The 20,546-nt window shown below is 38.3% G+C and overlaps 1 protein-coding gene across 1 annotated transcript in view; it reads left to right on the forward strand.

Moving 5' to 3' along the window:
- MEI1 (meiotic double-stranded break formation protein 1) overlaps window positions 1-20,546 on the forward strand; it is a 2,282,292-nt gene that overhangs the window by 1,420,794 nt on the left and 840,952 nt on the right. The window lies entirely within an intron of this gene.

Consider the following 20,546-nt stretch of genomic DNA (forward strand, 5'->3'; position numbering starts at 1 on the left):
TGGTTCAAGAAATCTCAAGGTCCTTTCCAAGAGTCACATGGAGAAATTTCCCCCCAGAGGTGGGGGGGGGGCAATTATAATGGTAGATGCCACCTGCTTGGCATAGGTGTCTGCAGAATCAAGGATCATGCGATTCTCGGACAGGCCCTTCCAGCACTCCTGAAAAGGTGCCCAACTGTCCCTCTCTGGAGTCAGTTGGAGGATGTCTATCCTTGCACCAAGATGCCTGGCTAGCCATCTCAAATTAGTTTTGGGTGCAAAGGAAAATTCCCTTTTTACTACTTCCATTGAAGCCTAAGAAAATTCTCTGCGATGTTCCACATGATCAGAGGGAGCTAGCAGCTCAAGAAATTCCAAAGTTGCTAGATGGTCCCAACAGACCAAATAGGATCCAGAATTTACTCAAGGTTCTTTTTAGTGCCAAAAAAGACAGGGGACCTGAGACCATTTCTGGACCTAACTTACCTGAACCAATTTGTCAAGAACTCCAAATTCTGGTTGGCCATGGTTCATTCCATTCTACCTCTCCTTCAGAAGGACAACTGGATGTGCTTGACCTTCAAGATGCACACTGTCAATCAAAATGAACAGATGTTCACAAAGGTATCTCCGCTTCTGGCTGGGAGCCAGTCATTACCAGTTCAGAGTCGTGTCCTTGCATCTCACCACAGCCCCTAAGGTGTTCACCAAATGCATGGCAGTGGTTGTAGCTCACCTGAGACTGCTGGGATTCAGAGTGTTTCCCTGTTTAGATGAATGGCTGCATACCACACCAACCAGGCATCTATTAATAAAAGCCAGAGATTATCTGATCCACCCAACACCTGCGCTTGGAATCATCATCAGCATGCAAAAGTCTCATATGCAACCAGTCCAAGTGACAGATTTCATAGGGGCTCAGTTATACACAGTTAAGTGTCAAACCTTTCTGCCTCACAACAGGATTCTTACATTGAGAACACACATTAGATAGATCCTTTCCATTCCAATGCCCCCGACAAGATTGATTCTGAAAGCATTAGGTTCGATAGCTGTCACTATAACTTTGATTTCCACGGCTTGCTTACACATGAGAATTCTTCAATGGACTCTACAGGTACAATAGTTCTGTCTTCACTATGCCCTGAGCCATCCCATAAAATTGTCTTGAGTGTGCAGTAATTCTCTTCTTTGGTGGGTGCACTCCGAAGAAATCGAGCAAGGGCATCCATTTAGCCTTTCTCCCTCAGCACCATGGTGACCACGGACACCTCCCAATTGGGGTTGGGGGTGGTGGTATTTCTTGGGACGGTCCAAGGCACATGGTTGATACAAGAGACCAATCTGCATATCAGCATCCTGCTTCTGGTATTGTAGGCCTTTCAGAGCCTTCTCCCTCTAGGGATTATTGCAGCACAAACAGACATGTCAGTAGTCTGGTACATCAACAGTTGGGGTGTACCAGATCATATTCCTTTTGTCAAGAAGCAATGAGGGTTTGGCAGTGGGCGATCTCTTTCAACCACGTCCTAGTAGCAGCACACCGGGGAAGCCCAACATTCTAGCAGACAGGCTTAGCAGGACCATCCTTATGCCTCACAAGGGGTCTCTCAAACAATCAGTGGCAAACATGATCTTCCACAAGTGGGTCAACCTTGCTGCAACCTATTTGCATCCCTCTCCAACAGCAAATGCAGCAGGTCCTTTGCCCTGATCTCTCCTCAGATACATTCACCAAGAGATGTTGTAGTTCATGTTTGGCCCACCAGTCTCCTTTACACTTAGATTCTCTTACCTCTCATCCCTAAATTTCTTCAGAAAAGCAGTACAGTTGAAGAGCAGAGTGATCCTCATTGCTCCCTTTTGGCCTTGACAGGTATGGTTTCCCCTTCCTCTGGTCTCACTTAAAGCATCCTCCTTGGACACTGGATCCCAGTCCAGACCTGTCATTTCATCCATCAGGATAGATTCACCCAGATCTTGTAAGCCTCAAACTGACCATATAGTTTCTCCAATTCTGGTGATGGCTAGACATTCCATGTTGTCCTATCCACTTCAAAAAAGTTTGGTATCTTCCCATAAAGCTTCCACTAAAAAATCTACAAGAGTAAATGGAGAAAATTCACTATTTGGGCTCACCTGAAACAATTAAATCACTTCACTGCACCAATCCCAGCAGTACTGGACGTCCTTGCTTCAATTTATCCAGGATGGAGCAAGCTTCTCCACTATTAAAGTTCAATCAATTGGCAGCCATCTCCAACTACCATATAGGGGACATGCTTTCTGTTTAGCATCATCTAAATTATGTAAAGTATTTCTTAGGGACACCTTCTTACTTAAACCTCCAATAAAGGACCTCACTCCACCTTAGGATCTCACCATGGTTTTACAAGCCTTAGTACATTCCAGTTTTGAACCATCAGCTAAGGTGGACCTCAAATTTCTGTCTTGGAAAACTGTGTTTTTGGTAGCTATAACCTCTGCAAGATGAGTTTCGGAACTACAAGCACTATCTTCCAAACCACCGTATTTGATTTTTCACAAAGGTAGAGTTAGCTTATGCACAAATCCTTATTTTTTCCCAAACGTTGCATCTGAAAATAATATCAATCAGGTCATCAATCTACCATTTTTTTCCGTAAATTTGAAAATGAAGGAGAATATACCCTTGATCTTCTTGATGTGCACAGACAATTGTGGTTTTACATTGACAGAACAAAAACATTTAGAAAGATTGAACAGCTGTTTGTTTCCTTTTCAAAAATAAGAATGGGAAGACCAGTTTCTAAGACAACCCTTGAATTTCCTACATCTACTCTTTGAAATATATTCAATTACCTAGACATTTGAAGGCACATTCAACCAGGTCAATGTCTGCTTCAACAGCCTTTTGATCAAGAGCCTCTATCAATGATATTTGTGTAGCTGCCTCTTGCTCAAATACTCATAGGTTCATAGATTCATACTAGGCTATCTGCCCAAGGGCATTTATAAGCCTAGCCAGAGTGTGTGTGGCCTTCGACACCCCTTGGAATGAGAATAATATGCCCATCTAGGGTTTAGTTTACTGTGCCTCTGTCTAGTAGTGACGCAGAGATGACCCCCGGGGTAAACCTACGATCTCCCATCCACTCGGCAGGATTCCTCTTGAAGAGAGTCAGTGAGGGGCTCTGCCTAACATGGACTGGGATTCTGTTCCAAAGTGTAGGGAGCCTCTGGGTTATGAATCTGTCCCTCCAGCACGTCCTATTTATTTCTGTGTTGAAGTTCAAATCTCTCGCTCTCGTGGCTCTGGTGGATTTGGATTTTCTGAGGTGGAGCATGTCCATTAATTCCGGATTGGACATGGCCTTGTACGTCAGGCATAGATCGCCTCTGAGTAGGTGGTATGCAACTGAATAGAGCTGGAGTTTCTTCAGCCGGGCAGCATATGACATATGTTTGAGACCCTTGATCCTCTTAGTGAGGTACTTTTGGGGCCTTTCTAACTGCTGCAGGTGTCGGTTAAGGTACACCCCAAATGGGCCATTGTACTCAATTATGGGCCTGATAAGGGAAGAGTATAGGGGCACAATGACTTCTCTTGATCTAGATGTGAATCCTTTCATGATCAGGTGGGCTATATAGAAGGTCTTCCTAACCACTTTGGCAATGGGAGTGTCAAATGAGAGGTTTCTGTCAACTTGGGCCCCTAGGTCCCTGATTACTTCTTCCGTACTTAATGGATTACCACCTGTGTGGTAATTTGTGGGGACTTTGTTTTTCCCAAAGGGTATGACTATACATTTTTTGGCGTTCAGTTTAAGGCCTTGGCTCTGGCACCAGTTTTCCGTTTCCATGAGGCCTTTCTGAAGGATGCTTGTGTCTGCTGGAGTATCGATTATGGCGCCCAGTTTGCAGTCATCTGCGAACTTTGTCAGTCACAATCCTCCTATGTTTGCTTGCACCTCTGAAAAATAAATGCTGAACAAGAGGGGTCCCAGGACCGAGCCCTGTGGGACACCGCTTGTGACTGGCTTAGAGTTTGACATGGCTCCGGCAATTCTGACCTTGTGGGTTCTGTCCTTGAGCCAGTTTGCAACCCATCTTATGACATATGGGTTTACATTTAAGCTGGTGAGCTTGTCTATGATGCCCGAGTGGGGTATTGTGACGAAGGCTTTTGCAAGGTCGAGGCAGGCTTTGTGAACTGTCTTACCCTCATCAATGGCCTTAGTGACTGTTTCAAAAAAGTCGACCAGGTTCAAAAGGCAGGATCTGCCCTTGACAAAGCCGAATTGGGTAGGATCCAGTGACTGTAGGTCCCCGATGTCTTTGTTTATGAGTTCCATAATGATCCTCTCCATAGCTTTGCAGACCAGGCTCGTCAAGCTTATGGGGCGGTAATTTCCAGGGTCTGTAGAGGCACCTCCTTTGTGGAGTGGGACCACTGTTGCTGTACGCCATTCTTTGGGTACGTATCCTGTAGTAAGGCTAAGATTAAACAGCCACCTTATGTGCAGGTTTAGTACCTCTTGGAGTTCATGTAGCACGCAACCCGGGACACCGTCTGGTCCCATTGATGCTGTGTTTTTAGCTTTGGAGAGGGCGGCTCTCACCTGGGCATCTGAGATGTCAGGGAGGCTACACTCTGCTGGGATTGATATTTCTCCTTTTTGGGGGGGGGGGTTTGTACTGAACCTGTCTGCCAGTATGTTGGCAATGTCTGTGGGTTCAGTGTATTTTTTGTCATTTTGGACTAAGTCTGAGCATATCTGGGAGTTTCCACCCAGGTTTCTAACATAACTAAAGAAGGCCTTGTGATTGTCTTTAGTGTCTTTTGCGATTTTGCTCTCAAAGTTGGCCTTGGATGATTTTATGAGTGATCGTAGTTTTTTGCTAGTACTGATCAGAGATGCCTTCCCTTTTAGGGATTTTGCTCTGTCATGTAGTAGCTTCCTCCTCCTGTTGTAAAGCTTGTTTATGGCTGGGGTCCACCAGGCAGGACGCCTGCCTTTTTCTTGGTTTTATTTGGAATTGCATGATCCATGCATTCTTGAATGTGTTCATAGAAAGCATTTATAAAGGATTCAGCGGTGTGGGCTGTGGTTTCCACTGGCCCAGGGGCCTTGAAGGATACCACTTCAGTCTTCAGAAGTGTGAAGTCAGCTTTTGAGAAATTCTTCACTGTGGTCTTTTGTGCTGGGGGTGGGGGCGGGATATGGATTTCCAGTGAGATTAATTTATGGTCTGATCTCACCAATGAGGGGTATACTTCCGATGTGGAGCATTGTGTCCCCATGTTTGTGATGATCAGGTCTAGTATATTATCTCCTCTTGTGGGAGTGGTGACGAGTTGTTCCATCGCATTTAAGTTTATGAATTCTAGGAACCTTTGGTCTAGGGTGTTGGGGCTTGAGTAATGCTCCCAGTCTATGTTTGGGTAGTTGAAGTCTCCCAATATGATGGTATTTGGAGAGACATTCATACTCTCCAGTGTCTTCAGGAAGGCTGAGTGGGGTTCCTGAGTTTGAGAGGGTGGTCTGTAGCATGCTACAAACTGTAGGGCAGTTTTGCCTATGGTTAGTTGCACATGGATGGTCTCCGAAACTTTGTGCGTTGCCACTAACCTGGAGGTGTGGGTATCTTTGATGAATATGGATACTCCCCCTCCTTTTGTGGTTTGGTTCAAGTTTTGGGGCCGAAAAGCATGATATGAGGTATAACCTGGTAGTGCTGGGGTGCTCTCAGGAGCCTTGAACCAGGTTTCAGTTACTGCACAGACATCGATGTTCTCCATACTGAGGAGGGCTTCAAGAGCATGCATTTTGAGGTTTAGACTTCTGGCATTGAGCAGCATTACCCTTAGTTTTTTTCCACTTGTGTTTTCTAGGGAGGTGGGTTTGTCTTTTGAGCCTTGCCTAAAAAAGGCACTATGGGGGTGGCAAGATCCTTGGCCAATATCCGGAAGCCCAGGGGTGACAGGTACAAGCCGTCCCTTGCGAAGCAGCGTGGCTTGTCAAGCATGTCATCCCAAGCAGACAGACATTGGATCCCCTTTGAATGACACCAGTAATTGAGCCAATTGTTAAAGCTGATCATTTTGTCTTTGTACTGAGGTATCATTCTTGGTTAGGGTAAGATGCTGCTCAGGTTCAGGGTCATACCGGCCTGAGCTACATAATCAGAGAGCTCCTCTATGTCTCTTTTCATGTAGTCCAGGGAGGTACATCTCAGGTCATTCACACCGGCATGGACAATGACTGAGTCATATTTGTACTTGCTTTGGAGTGACCTGAGTGCTTGTGTTATGTGGCGGATTCTAGCGCCCGACAGGCAGCTTACTGTAACCCTCTCCTTGCTCAGCCTGGTGAGCGGGACGTCAGTGTGTCTGACTATGGAGTCACCTATTACAAGTGTATCAGGCATGTTGTTTGGCCTTAAGGGCTGTGACTGCTTGGCACACTGACTTTGTGAACTGTGTTGCATGTGCTGTGTTTTGAGGTAGTGGCTGCTTGGATGTCTGCTTTGGAGGCCTCTGTTGTTTTGGTAGATTTTTAATTAGAGCCTCCGAGTATGTTTTTGTGTGTTTATGTGTTTGGTTTGTAGTTGTGATAGGTCTATGTGAGACTGGGTTTGTGGTGTGTGTGGTTACCTTCTCCTCCTGACTGGTTTTGCCAGTACTGAGTCGAGAGAGCTCAGCCTCCAATTTGGCTATATAGTCGCATCTCTCACATATATTTGTATTTGTTGGGAGGAGGAGAGGGTTGTCTGTGTACATGAGGCAGTTGTAACATTGCCTCAAGATTCCCAGATTCACCAGCTGAACTGGAGAGGACGCCAGTAATTGACCCCTCGACATGCTAGAATAGTGTAAGGGATTGCTGTGTAACTGAGTCAGAAGGGACCTATAAGGAAATGGGTATTCAAGGGGATTGTAGGTGGATGTAGTGCTTACTTTTTTGTTTGAGTGCTTTACCTGTGTAAAAATGCTTTAGGAGCAAGTGCTGGGCTTTTTATATAGAGAATAGACTGTCTAGATTGAAAGTAGAGCAGTTCTAAGGGAAAAACTGAAGAATAGACTTTGTGGAGCCAGAAATAGTTTAAACTAGATTAAGCGGCGCTGCCCAGTGCTGTGCTAAGAGCAACTTCACGCAAGACCGCACAAAAGCGCGCTAAAGCGGATTTTTAAGCAGGGAACTTCAAAGAGCTAGAAATGGCCCAAAACGGCCAATTACTACAAGATTCTTGTGCTGAGGTCACTCCTTCCGGGACAGATAGGCTGCTCAAGGCTCCCCACTCCCACTGATGAGCAAAGAAACTTCCCCCTATCCAAGTAGGGTAATGGGCAACACAGGAACTATCACAAAGTCCAGAATACAGCAAAGCCTGTATAGGGGACTATTCTAGCCAGGGAAAGGCGGGAAACAAGGATATATATATATTTTTTTTTCAAGAAAGCAACAGGAAAATGCAGAAAAACAACAGTATATTAAATGCACAGGCTAGCGCACTTGAGTGGGCAGCCTCAACAGTTAAATTAAACAAACAAACTTTAACTTAAGTGCAGGTAATAAAAAAATGCTAAATACAGTTAAATTAGCAGTTTAACTTCATTTTCAGCAAGAAAGGAAGGTCGCACAGGTAGAAACAGCAAAAAATATACTTAAATCTTGAAAGTAGTCGCTTTTTTCAATTCTCTGCTGCTAGCACCACTCTGCAGGACCACGAGGAGCTGTTGCTGAGTAGTATAAGCGAAAAAAAACGCTTGCAGGTGGATTTTTAAGCAGGGAACTTCAAAGAGCTAGAAATGGCCCAAAACAGCCAATTACTACAAGATTCTTGTGCTGAGGTCACTCCTTCAGGGACAGATAGGCTGCTCAAGGCTCCCCACTCCCACTGGTGAGCAAAGAAACTTCCTTCTATCCAAGTAAGGTAATGGGCAACACAGGAACTATCCCAAAGTTCAGAATACAGCAAAGCCTGTATAGGGGACTATTCTAGCCAGGGAAACAAGGATATATATATTTTTTTTTCAAGAAAGCAACAGGAAAATGCAGAAAAACAACAGTATACTAAATGCACAGGCTAGCGCACTTGAGTGGGCAGCCTCAACAGTTAAATTAAACAAACAAACTTTAACTTAAGTGCAGGTAATTAAAAAACGCTAAATACAGTTAAATTAGCAGTTTAACTTCGTTTTCAGCAAGAAAGGAAAGTCACACAGGTAGAAACAGCAAAAATATACTTAAATCTTGAAAGTAGTCACTTTTTTCGATTCTCTGCTGCTAGCACCACTCTGCAGGACCACGAGGAACTGTTGCTGAGTAGTATAAGCGAAAAAATGCTCACAGGCGGATATTTGAGCAGGGAACTTCAAAGAGCTAGAGATGGCCCAAAACGGCCAATTACTACAAGATTCTTGTGCTGAGGTCACTCCTTCAGGGACAGATAGGGTGCTCAAGGCTCCGCACTCCCACTGGTGAGCAAAGAAACTTCCCTCTATCCAAGTAAGGTAATGGGCAACACAGGACCTATCCCAAAGTCCAGAATACAGCAAAGCCTGTATAGGGGACTATTCTAGCCAGGGAAAGGCGGGAAACAAGGATATTTTTTTTTTCAAGAAAGCAACAGGAAAATGCAGAAAAACAACAGTATACTAAATGCACAGGCTAGCGCACTTGAGTGGGCAGCCTCAACAGTTAAATTAAACAAACAAACTTTAACTTAAGTGCAGTTAATAAAAAACGCTAAATACAGTTAAATTAGCAGTTTAACTTCGTTTTCAGCAAGAAAGGAAGGTTGCACAGGTAGAAACAGCAAAAATATACTTAAATCTTGAAAGTAGTCACTTTTTTCGATTCTCTGCTGCTAGCACCACTCTGCAGGACCACGAGGAGCTGTTGCTGAGTAGTATAAGCGAAAAAAACGCTCACAGGCGGATTTTTAAGCAGGGAACTTCAAAGAGCTAGAAATGGCCCAAAACGCCCAAATACTACAAGATTCTTGTGCTGAGGTCACTCCTTCAGGGACAGATAGGCTGCTCAAGGCTCCCCACTCCCACTGGTGAGCAAAGAAACTTCCCTCTATCCAAGTAAGGTAATGGGCAACACAGGAACTATCCCAAAGTCCAGAATACAGCAAAGCCTGTATAGGGGACTATTCTAGCCAGGGAAACAAGGATATTTTTTTTTGTTTGTTTTTTTCAAGAAAGCAACAGGAAAATGCAGAAAAACTACAGTATACTAAATGCACAGGCTAGCGCACTTGAGTGGGCAGCCTCAACAGTTAAATTAAACAAACAAACTTTAACTTAAGTGCAGGTAATAAAAAATGCTAAATACAGTTAAATTAGCAGTTTAATTTTGTTTTCAGCAAGAAAGGATGGTCGCAGAGGTAGAAACAGCAAAAATATACTTAAATCTTGAAAGTAGTCGCTTTTTTCGATTCTCTGCTGCTAGCACCACTCTGCAGGACCACGAGGAGCTGTTGCTGAGTAGTATGCAATGTGTATTACAAATTAGATATCATCTCCAGGAATAGAGCTGCTTTTGGTTCCACAGTGCTCCGGAACATCCTTCCATGAGGGCCACCCAAGGTTACTGTAGCTGGAGCCTCCGTCTCATTGCTTGAGGAACGAATGAAAATGACAACATCAGATAAAGAATTTATGTACTCACCATAACGTTCCATCTGTGTTGTCCATTTTCAATCTTCCTAAACTTCCTCCCCACCTTCTCCCTGTCCTTTTCTTTTGGAGAGAACTAACGGATGTATTGTTAGGAGCCATAGTTCTTGTTTGAGCTCCTGATCTTTCAACTATCACTTTCCTGTCATAGCATTGTTATTGTATTATATGTATATAATGTTTATAATAGCAGCAAACTCAATCTGAGGTATTGAAGTGGTCAGGGCCATTTTGGGCAAGGGAGAAGCTCGAGATTCAGATCCTAGAATCTTTAGAAAGTGTCTGACTCGGATCCGAGAGTTAGATCTGAACTCCTTGGTTGAGGAAGAATGAAAATGGACAACATAGATGGAACGTTATGGTGAGTAAATAACTTTTTATACCCACCACAACAAGGGAATACCATGTAGGGTCAAGGCTTATTCTACCAGGGCCTTGGCTTCATCTATGTTTTTTTGGAAAGGTAGTCACTGCTGAGACGAAATCTCTTGAGTTTTTTATTTTTTATTTTTAACACTCTAATACATTAAAATAATAAAACGAACAACAGGATTGAGCGCTTTCCTCCCTCACATAGGGATTTCATCAGAATCAATAAGCATTGTCAAACACTTCCTTTTATATCCAACTATTATGACATCACAATTAATTAATATTAAAAATCCATTAATGTTAAATAGGTTTCTGACCAATATTAAAAACAACATATATAAATAGATTCTTAAAAAAACCTGTATGCATACTAATCATAAAATACATGCATTCTAGTGAATTTATAAATATTATACAACCTTGTTAAAAACTTTTGAATTTATTTACCAATTAAAGCCTTTTTGTTTAAAATGGGTTTGATAGAAATAATTTCATTTAAGCCAGGCATTTGCCCAGCTTGTAATTTAATTTGCCACCATGTTTCTTTCTCTTCTATGTGGCTTCTATAATCCCCACCTCTTGGTTCATGTGCAACTTTCTCTAAAATTCCAAAATTAAACTCTATAAAATGATTGCACGTTGTGGAATGTTTATATAACGCATTATTCAAGTTTTTTGTGACAATCTGATATGAATGTTCATAAATCCTATCCCTCAGCCTTCGTTCTGTTTTTCCCACGTAAAAGGCTGGACAGGATTTACACGTAGCCAAATATACTATACCTCTAGTTTGGCAGTTACCCTTAACAAAGTTGATTCTAGACAATAAGATATTGTTTAATATAATGTGATCATTGCTATGTATATATCTGCACTGAGAGCAATGTCCGCATTTTTTGGTGCCACCATAAATTTTCCTACCCTTACCACTTTCAAAGTTTCTTTTTAAATTCAGCCCTAATTTATAAACAAAGTTGGGTTTATCTCCCCCAATACCCCATAATTTGGGGTTATTTTTAAGAATAATCCAATTCTTATTTATAATATTTTCAACCTCTTTTACTTTACTACCATATGGTATAACCATAGCTCTTTCAAATCTGGCAGCTTCCGATTCTCTAACTTTTTTTACCATCTTCCACACTTTTATCAACACCTAAAAGGGGCTTATATTTGTTACCCCATTCTCCTAAAACATATTCCTTATAATCCTGGATCACGTTTTTTGGGTATCCCCTTTCTTCAAACATTTTGGAAACCTGGGTAAGTTCATCATCTAAATCTTTCCTTTCAGAAGTCATCCTTGCAACCCTAATCATCTGTCCCTTTATGATACTATTTTTCTGTTTAATCGGGTGGTTGCTAGAATATTCCAAATAGGAGTTGCTAAACGTAGGGTTCCTATATATTTTGGAACTAAAACCATTACGTCCTTTCTCAATGTATGTATCCAAATAATTGAGTCCCGTGTTATTGTATGTGTGTGTGAACCTAAGAAAGTTTGTACACCCATTTAAATATAGAATAAAGTCCTGAATCATATTTTCCGGACCTTTCCACAAAATGAATATGTCGTCCAGAAATCTGACATATAGTGTCATGTACTTGTAAAATTGACTATTGAATACATAGTTTTGCTCCCAGTGCAAAAGCACCATGTTGGCAAAAATGGGTGCGCATGACGCCCCCATGGCTACACCCTTTGATTGCTTATAATATTCCCCTTCAAATAGGATATAATTGTTGTCCAGGACTATCTCCATGAAATTTATTAATAGTTCTTTTTAGTTTTCATCTAAATGGGTGTTGTTGTTTAAGCTCTCTGAAAAATATTCCATCCCTTCTTTTTTTGGGATGCTAGAAAACATGTCTGCAACATCAATGGTTAATAAAAACAAGTTTTTTTCCCAAAAATCTTTTTGAATTTTTGATAGAAAATCCCAAGAGTCCTTTACCAAGTGCTCATTGTTAAAAATCTGATGTTTTAACCAAGAGTCTACTACAACTCCAAAGGGGTACGTTTTTGATCCCCATCCATCAATGATGGGTCTAAAAGACAGAGGATCCAAGCCTTTATGCACTTTTGGTATACCAAAAATGGTTGCTGTTTTAGGTTGTAATACTTTGAGAAATCTGTATAGGTCCCCGATATCCTTTCTTCAATCAAATAATCTTCTAAATAAAAGTCAATTCTTTTATGACTTATATTGACTTCATTAAGTGATGAATGTTGGTAGGTGTTAATGTCATTAAGAATTTCAAATATATTTTGCGAATATTCAAGAGAGTTATACAGTACCATTCCCCCTCCCTTGTCGGGTCTCATGACTCGAATAGTCTCATCAGTTCTAAATTTTATCAAAATTTCATTTTCCCTTTTGCTTAAATTATTATGTGAGAAACCACGTTTTTCATTACATTTTAACTTATAGATTTCTTCCTCAATTGCTTTTTCAAAAATGCTTATAGTGGGATCTGTTAGTGGAATAAAAGTACTTTTATTTTTTAACTCTGTATTTGTACGTCCTATTCCAGGTGCATTTTGACCATCATACATATAAGCTAAATTTAATTTCCTTGTAAACATTTTTAACTCTACAATTGTATCTATGTAATCAAATGGCTTATTAGGGACAAATTTTAACCCCTTCATACATAAATTGAAATGTTCTTTTTGTATTTCAATTCCTGTGAAATTATAAATGTGATACCCACCCATGGTATACACTATCCCATCTTGTGTTATTAAATCTACCATTCCTTGTTCTTTTGTCTGTAAGTTTTCCACCCTGTGTTCCATCTGCCTCTGTTGTCCCTTAGGCCCACATCCCAGTCTTGTCGGTACTGAAAATGGTGATTTTCGTTACTCTCAGCATAATTATTATTAGGATATTCAAAGTTTTCTCTTCTATTTTTAGTATTTCTTGTGTAAGCTTTACGCTCATGGTGCTTATTAAACCATACTTTATTTATTTTGTTGTCATTATTGTCATTTTTTAAGATGTATGCCTTATTACTTTTATAATCTTCCAGATCTCGCTTAAGTTTTTTACATTTTGTCTGAAATATTTTGTCACATTTAAAATCCACATTTTCAATCTTTCTGTAATATAGTTCTTCCATTTCTGAAAATAACAAATCATTTTTTATTCTACCATTCAATAATTCCATTTGTTCTATCAAACCACAGATTTTTTTATCATTATATATAATAATCTTTTCTATTAACTCCATATTGTGTCTATCAAACATATCAATAAAGTCTGCCTTTATATTGTCATCGTAATCAATCCCAAATGGAAACTTATACAACCTAAGTCCCTTTGGTATGATCTTTTTTAATACACATTCTGCCAGGTAACCATTTTCCAACTGTAACTTTTTTAATGAAAAAAGCTTAGATTCAAAACCAATAATCATTTCCTTAAGGTTACCTTCTATGTTAACATCAAGATTAACAGCATTTTTCCCATACTTTTCGTTAATTTGTTGGTCAGAAAACCCATTTGTTTATTAAATACATAATCATAATTAACTCCTTCCCTTCTCATTCCTCTTATTCTATTATTATCATTTTGTCCATTACTCACTGTTCTTGTTGAGGCACTGATATTGTCCATAGAGTTGCCTCTTTCACGTTCATTAGAAATACCAAATCTGTTACAGTTCTCATTAGTTTTCCCGTCAGTTTGTTGCATTCTGCCTTGTTCTCTCACTTTTGGTTTCGCTCTCGTTCTAACGTCACCCTTTTTGTTTTTTTGCTGCTTGTCGGCATTTTGGTCAAAGGGAATCCGTAAATTTCCATTGGGGCTTGTATCGAAGTTGGCATTCGCCTCGCTGGTAAAGGTGTCCACACCTGGCTTTTCGCCTCGCTGCGTGCCTAACGTGTCATCATCATTAGGCGACGAAAACCTTTTCCTTTTTGGTTGCGTGTGTTTGATAGCTCCTTCCGACTGTGTGAAGAGCTCAATTAAACGTGTGAGCTCTCCTTTCATATGCGCAAGTTCCGATTGAACTTGGTGAAACTCTTCCCTTCTAATGGGGGACAGAATGCCTGGAAAACCATCAAGCGAATCCATCTCAGGGTCCAAAAGTCGACAATGAAACAAAATGAACAAACCCAACAGTGCAAAGTCCACAAAAAACGAAAAAGTAGTCACTGCTGAGACAGAAATCTCTTGAGTTTTTTATTTTTTATTTTTAACACTCTAATACATTAAAATAATAAAACGAACAACAGGATTGAGTGATTTCTTCCCTCACATAGGGATTTCATCAGAATCAATAAGCATTCTCAAACACTTCCTTTTATATCCAACTATTATGACATCACAATTAATTAATATTAAAAATCCATTAATGTTAAATAGGTTTCTGACCAATATTAAAAACAACATATATAAATAGATTCTTAAAAAAACCTGTATGCATACTAAGCATAAAATACATGCATTCTAGTGAATTTATAAATATTATACAACCTTGTTAAAAACTTTTGAATTTATTTACCAATTAAAGCCTTTTTGTTTAAAATGGGTTTGATAGAAATAATTTCATTTAAGCCAGGCATTTGCCCAGCTTGTAATTTAATTTGCCACCATGTTTCTTTCTCTTCTATGTGGCTTCTATAATCCCCACCTCTTAGTTCATGTGCAACCTTCTCTAAAATTCCAAAATTAAACTCTATAAAATGATTGCACGTTGTGGAATTTTTATATAACGCATTATTCAAGCTCTTTCAAATCTGACAGCTTCCGAGAGAAAGAAACATGGTGGCAAATTAAAATGTATAAATATTATACAACATTGTTAAAAACTTTTGAATTTATTTACCAATTAAAGCCTTTTTGTTTAAAATGGGTTTGATAGAAATAATTTCAAGCCAGGCATTTGCCCAGCTTGTAATTTAATTTGCTACCATGTTTCTTTCTCTCGGAAGCTGTCAGATTTGAAAGAGCTATGGTTATACCATATGGTAGTAAAGTAAAAGAGGTTGAAAATATTATAAATAAGAATTGGATTATTCTTAAAAATAACCCCAAATTATGGGGTATTGGGGGAGATAAACCCAACTTTGTTTATAAATTAGGGCCGAATTTAAAAAGAAACTTTGAAAGTGGTAAGGGTAGGAAAATTTATGGTGGCACCAAAAAATGTGGACATTGCTCTCAATGCAGATATATACATAGCAATGATCACATTATATTAAACAATATCTTATTGTCTAGAATCAACTTTAAGGGTAACTGCCAAACTAGAGGTATAGTATATTTGGCTACGTGTAAATCCTGTCCAGCCTTTTACGTGGGAAAAACAGAACGAAGGCTGAGGGACAGGATTTATGAACATTCATATCAGATTGTCACAAAGAACTTGAATAATGCGTTATATAAACATTCCACAACGTGCAATCATTTTATAGAGTTTAATTTTGGAATTTTAGAGAAAGTTGCACATGAACCAAGAGGTGGGGATTATAGAAGCCACATAGAAGAGAAAGAAACATGGTGGCAAATTAAATTACAAGCTGGGCAAATGCCTGGCTTAAATGAAATTATTTCTATCAATCCCATTTTAAACAAAAAGGCTTTAATTGGTAAATAAATTCAAAAGTTTTTAACAAGGTTGTATAATATTTATAAATTCACTAGAATGCATGTATTTTATGATTAGTATGCATACAGGTTTTTTTAAGAATCTATTTATATATGTTGTTTTTAATATTGGTCAGAAACCTATTTAACATTAATGGATTTTTAATATTAATTAATTGTGATGTCATAATAGTGGGATATAAAAGGAAGTATTTGAGAATGCTTATTGATTCTGATGAAATCCCTATGTGAGGGAAGAAAGCACTCAATCCTGTTGTTCGTTTTATTATTTTAATATATTAGAGTGTTAAAAATAAAAAATAAAAAACTCAAGAGATTTTCGTCTCAGCAGTGACTACTTTTTCGGTTTTTGTGGACTTTGCACTGTTGGGTTTGTTCATTTTGTTTCATTGTCGACTTTTGGACCCTGAGATGGATTCGCTTGATGGTTTTCCAGGCATTCTGTCCCCCATTAGAAGGGAAGAGTTTCACCAAGTTCAGTCGGAACTTGCGCATATGAAAGGAGAGCTCACACGTTTATTTGAGCTCTTCACACAGTCGGAAGGGGCTATCAAACACACGCAACCAAAAAGGAAAAGGTTTTCGTCGCCTAATGATGATGACACGTTAGGCATGCAGCGAGGCGAAAAGCCAGGTGTGGACACCTTTACCAGCGAGGCGAATGCCAACTTCTATACAAGCCCCAGTGGAAATTTATGGATTCCCTTTGACCAAAATGCTGACAAGCAGCAAAAAAACAAAAAGGGTGACGTTAGAACAGGAGCGAAACCAAAAGTGAGAGAACAAGGCAGAATGCAACAAACTGACGGGAAAACTAATGAGAACTGTAACAGATTTGGTATTTCTAATGAACGAGAAAGAGGCAACTCTTTGGACAATATCAGTGCCTCAACAAGAACAGTGAGTAATGGACAAAATGATAATAATAGAATAAGAGGAATGAGAAGGGAAGGAGTTAATTATGATTATGTATTTAATAAACAATATGGGTTTTCTGACCAACAAATTAACGAAAAGTATGGGAAAAATGCTGTTAATCTTGATGTTAACATAGAAGGTAACCTTAGGGAAATGATTATTGGTTTTGAATCTAAGCTTTTTACATTAAAAAAGTTACAGTTGGAAAATGGTTACCTGGCAGAATGTGTATTAAAAAAGATCATACCAAAGGGACTTAGGTTGTATAAGTTTCCATTTGGGATTGATTACGATGACAATATAAAGGCAGACTTTATTGAGATGTTTGATAGAGACAATATGGAGTTAATAGAAAAGATTATTTTATATAATGATAAAAAAATCTGTGGTTTGATAGAACAAATGGAATTATTGAATGGTAGAATAAAAAATGATTTGTTATTTTCAGAAATGGAAGAACTATATTACAGAAAGATTGAAAATGTGGATTTTAAATGTGACAAAATATTTCAGACAAAATGTAAAAAACTTAAGCGAGATCTGGAAGATTATAAAAGTAATAAGGCATGCATCTTAAAAAATGACAATAATGACAAAAAAATAAATAAAGTATGGTTTAATAAGCACCATGAGCGTAAAGCTTACACAAGAAATACTGAAAATAGAAGAGAAAACTTTGAATATCCTAATAATAATTATGTTGAGAGTAACGAAAATCACCATTTTCAGTACCGACAAGATTGGGATGTGGGCCTAAGGGACAACAGAGGCAGATGGAACAGAGGGTGGAAAACTTACAGACAAAAGAACAAGGAATGGTAGATTTAATAACACAAGATGGGATAGTGTATACCATGGGTGGGTATCACATTTATAACTTCACAGGAATTGAAATACAAAAAGAACATTTCAATTTATGTATGAAGGGGTTAAAATTTGTCCCTAATAAGCCATTTGATTACATAGATACAATTGTAGAGTTAAAAATGTTTACAAGGAAATTAAATTTAGCTTATATGTATGATGGTCAGAATGCACCTGGAATAGGACGTACAAATACAGAGTTAAAAAATAAAAGTACTTTTATTCCACCAACAGATCCCACTATAAACATTTTTGAAAAAGCAATTGAGGAAGAAATCTATAAGTTAAAATGTAATGAAAAACGTGGTTTCTCACATAATAATTTAAGCAAAAGGGAAAATGAAATTTTGATAAAATTTAGAACTGATGAGACTTCGAGTCATGAGGCCCGACATGGGAGGGGGAATGGTACTGTATAACTCTCTTGAATATTCGCAAAATATATTTGAAATTCTTAATGACATTAACACCTACCAACATTCATCACTTAATGAAGTCAATATAAGTTATAAAAGAATTGACTTTTATTTAGAAGATTATTTGATTGAAGAAAGGATATCGGGGGACCTATACAGATTTCTCAAAGTATTACAACCTAAAACAGCAACTATTTTTGGTATACCAAAAGTGCATAAAGGCTTGGACCCCCTGCGTTTTAGACCCATCATTGATGGCAAGGGGATCAAAAACGTACCCCTTTGGAGTTGTAGTAGGCTGTTGGTTAAAACATCAGATTTTTAACAACGAACACTTGGTAAAGGACTCTTGGGATTTTCTATCAAAAATTCAAAAAGATTTTTGGGAAAAAACTTGTTTTTATTAACCATTGATGTTGCAGACATGTTTTCTAGCATCCCAAAAAAAGAAGGGATGGAATATTTTTCAGAGAGCTTAAACAACAACACCCATTTAGATGAAAACAAAAAAGAACTATTAATAGATTTCATGGAGATAGTCCTGGACAACAATTATATCCTATTTGAAGGGGAATATTATAGGCAATCAAAGGGTGTAGCCATGGGGGCGTCATGTGCACCCATTTTTGCCAACATGGTGCTTTTGTACTGGGAGCAAAACTATGTATTCAATAGTCAATTTTACAAGTACATGACACTATGTGTCAGATTTCTGCACGACATATTCATTTTGTGGAAAGGTCCGGAAAATATGATTCAGGACTTTATTCTATATTTAAATGGGTGTGCAAACTTTCTTAGGTTCACACACACATACAATAACACGGGACTCAATTATTTGGATACATACATTGAGAAAGGAAGTAATGGTTTTAGTTCCAAAATATATAGGAAACCTACGTTTAGCAACTCCTATTTGGAATATTCTAGCAACCACCCGATTAAACAGAGAAATAGTATCATAAAGGGACAGATGATTAAGTTTGCAAGAATGACTTCTGAAAGGAAAGATTTAGATGATGAACTTACCCAGGTTTCCAAAATGTTTGAAGAAAGGGGGTACCCAAAAAAAGTGATCCAGGATTATAAGGAATATGTTTTAGGAGAATGGGGTAACAAATATAAGCCCCTTTTAGGTGTTGATAAAAGTGTGGAAGATGGTAAAAAAGTTAGAGAATCGGAAGCTGCCAGATTTGAAAGAGCTATGGTTATACCATATGGTAGTAAAGTAAAAGAGGTTGAAAATATTATAAATAAGAATTGGATTATTCTTAAAAATAACCCCAAATTATGGGGTATTGGGGGAGATAAACCCAACTTTGTTTATAAATTAAGGCCGAATTTAAAAAGAAACTTTGAAAGTGGTAAGGGTAGGAAAATTTATGGTGGCACCAAAAAATGTGGACATTGCTCTCAATGCAGATATATACATAGCAATGATCACATTATATTAAACAATATCTTATTGTCTAGAATCAACTTTGTTAAGGGTAACTGCCAAACTAGAGGTATAGTATATTTGGCTACGTGTAAATCCTGTCCAGCCTTTTACGTGGGAAAAACAGAACGAAGGCTGAGGGACAGGATTTATGAACATTCATATCAGATTGTCACAAAGAACTTGAATAATGCGTTATATAAACATTCCACAACATGCAATCATTTTATAGAGTTTAATTTTGGAATTTTAGAGAAAGTTGCACATGAACCAAGAGGTGGGGATTATAGAAGCCACATAGAAGAGAAAGAAACATGGTGGCAAATTAAATTACAAGCTGGGCAAATGCCTGGCTTAAATGAAATTATTTCTATCAAACCCATTTTAAACAAAAAGGCTTTAATTGGTAAATAAATTCAAAAGTTTTTAACAAGGTTGTATAATATTTATAAATTCACTAGAATGCATGTATTTTATGATTAGTATGCATACAGGTTTTTTTAAGAATCTATTTATATATGTTGTTTTTAATATTGGTCAGAAACCTATTTAACATTAATGGATTTTTAATATTAATTAATTGTGATGTCATAATAGTTGGATATAAAAGGAAGTGTTTGAGAATGCTTATTGATTCTGATGAAATCCCTATGTGAGGGAAGAAAGCGCTCAATCCTGTTGTTCGTTTTATTATTTTAATGTATTAGAGTGTTAAAATAAAAAATAAAAAACTCAAGAGATTTCCGTCTCAGCAGTGACTACTTTTTCGTTTTTTGTGGACTTTGCACTGTTGGGTTCGTTCATTTTGTTTTTTTGGAAAGGGTTGAATTCCCTGGTCAGTACATCAGTACCATTGCTTTATTAAATCAACTGGTACTTGGTGGGAATGGTATCTGCTCTATCCAATCCAGTTCCAAAAAGTGGTTTGTGCCTGATGGGCTGTCTTAAACTGTGTCTTTTTATATCATGTAAAAGTTGTGGGGGGTAACACCCTGTCCTAAAACATATTTATTACCTTTTTTATTTCAATAGCTAACACTTCATCCTCTGACACCAGTCTTGATACCCTTACAAGTTGCCCTTTAATAAGGCTTTTTTTTCCGTTGCATTGCAAGTATGTGTTAGGAAAGGTGGGCTTACGGTATACATTTGATTTAAATTTTTTGGGTAAAAAATCTTGTTCAATACACGCATCCAGGTAATTAATACCTGTTCTTGAAATACTGTATATAAACTTAAGAAATGGTACTGTGGTATTAATATATGCTAAGAAT

Source organism: Protopterus annectens, chromosome 1.part0 (assembly GCF_019279795.1).
Source record: "Protopterus annectens isolate FY-2018-M chromosome 1.part0, PAN1.0, whole genome shotgun sequence".
Taxonomy (NCBI): Eukaryota; Metazoa; Chordata; order Ceratodontiformes; family Protopteridae; genus Protopterus; species Protopterus annectens.